At 38.8% G+C, this 2,035-nt stretch overlaps 1 long non-coding RNA gene across 1 annotated transcript; it reads left to right on the forward strand.

Moving 5' to 3' along the window:
- The first annotated feature begins 159 nt into the window (after window positions 1–159).
- Window positions 160–1,824, forward strand: LOC106531770 (uncharacterized). Its single transcript, XR_001311985.1, has 2 exons — window positions 160–244; window positions 330–1,824. It is a non-coding gene; the product is annotated as an uncharacterized LOC106531770 (long non-coding RNA).
- Window positions 1,825–2,035: the final 211 nt, after the last annotated feature.

A 2,035-nucleotide genomic window follows, 5' to 3' on the forward strand; every position in this document is an offset into this window, starting at 1 on the left:
TGTATAAATAAAATGGCCCCATCCGTGTAATATATTTTTAAACTTTTAGTTTAAAATTTATAAAAACTGAACATCCTACAGTATTTTTACAGTCTTTATTGTACAGTTAAATTATATGTTTATCATATAAAGTCTAATGTTACAACTAATCGGGGATCCCTTTAATTCTGTGCAGGAYGACCCTGAAGATAGAGTTCCCTACGCCTCCATCAGCTACACCAGRACGTCCAACAACAACAGCAAGGTGACCTGTTGTACGAAGAAATGTTTCCTCTCCCTTCTGGCATCACGGGAAGTTGTGTAACATCTTTTTTTCTGTTTGTTTCCAGGTTAAAATGGAGGAAGACAATGAAACTGTGACTTACAGCACTGTGAAAGCTCCGCCCACTGATCCCAGCAGCCTCTACGCTTCAATCACCAAGTAACCAAACCAACCACACTCTGCTGGTCACATATGAGGACAGGTCTTGTGAAATCAATGTGTTACAATTATGTTGCATTGTGGGAAAGTGCATTTGCAATGCCTTAAAGTTTGAGAACAAAGTAAYTGGGCTCGTATTTTGTATTTGAAGACGTTTCACTTCCCAWCAGGSWGRTTTTTTTCATTTTAAAACTGTAGAATGTKGAGTTGTAAGCTTTAAACTGCGTCATATGCAGCTTAAATCACCCGCAGATTAATCTCTCTCCCTCCCTCCTGAGGGTGGTTAGGGGGTTTTGTTTGCCCCAGAGGAGCGGGTCTCAGATTTCAGATTTGTAATGGGGCATTAAGCCCGAYACCCTCATTTTCTCTAATCATTCATGTGACCAAAGCATGTCTCCTGTGAGCCAGGCAAACAAAGACCCTAATGACCCTCAGGAGGGCGGGCCCAACAATCCTCACTGCACTGACCGACGTGTTCATGCAAAAACATAAAAAAAAGATGAATTCATCTTGAGGAAGTGGCTTTGGGTTCTGTCTTTCTAACGCCTACAGAAAACCCACGACTCGTCTAGTTTCCGAACCAACCACACACCTCAAATGTGACCAAAACAGCTCACATGTTGGTCTCATCAAGAGGTGTGAATGCTTTGAATGACTCACAGGATGGAGCAGTGGGTTGTGTGCCTTTGATGACCCTGTTATTGGGATTGTCAGGATGACGACACATAAACCTCTCAACCCACGATCCAAACTAAAAACCTCTTTYAGAYGAAGTGAAACATSTTCAAGGATAATAAAAAAATCCAGYTGCTTTCATCAGAACTCTGTATTTGTTCTGTAATGTATCCAAACTGAGCTTGTTTTTATCAGTATTAGTGCCTGATGTCTAATTTAATCACTTTTATGTCAGTATGCAGAGAAGCTAAAGGGACAGATGTTATCAGAGTATTTTCAGACTAAGCTGTGAAATGAGGAAATGTAAAATGTTGCAATGAAACTTCTCTTTAAGAGGAAGTTTCTTAGTTGGAGGAAATGCAGAAAAGAAAAAAGAAGTTCTGGCACGCAGTAAGTGTCAACTCACTGGTGTCAAAGTCAGTTATTTTAACCCATTTAAATAAGACAAATGTATTTTTAAGAGAATGGCATTTAAAGAAATAATTTTAATATAAATGAATGTTACTTTTGACTAATATTTTACATGAGGCTAAGAACCGCTATGTTCTCTAAAAACTATTTAACTTATTTTTATGTGTTTGTCAGAAACTTCCAGATAGTTAAGCTCATTCAGTTTTGTTGCTGTGACGTCACCTGCTGGGAGAAAAATCATTAAACTGTTAAAGTGGGAGAGCTGCAGTTGTGTCAAGTAAATGGTTTCATGTGAAATAAAGAAATTCAGTTTGGAATTGTGTTTTTYGTTTCATTACAATTCAATTCAATTCAGTTTATTCATACTGTATATAGCGCCAAGTGACACCAACTGTTATCTCAGGGCACTGTAAACCAATAAATAAATAATTAAATAAATACAGGGTCCTGGAGGGTGCATGGGAGTTCGCCCAACCAATCTACATGTGTTTTGTGGACTTGGAGAAGGCGTTCGACCGTGTCCCAAGG

Source organism: Austrofundulus limnaeus, unplaced genomic scaffold, assembly GCF_001266775.1.
Source record: "Austrofundulus limnaeus strain Quisiro unplaced genomic scaffold, Austrofundulus_limnaeus-1.0 Scaffold673, whole genome shotgun sequence".
NCBI classification, from domain to species: domain Eukaryota; kingdom Metazoa; phylum Chordata; class Actinopteri; order Cyprinodontiformes; family Rivulidae; genus Austrofundulus; species Austrofundulus limnaeus.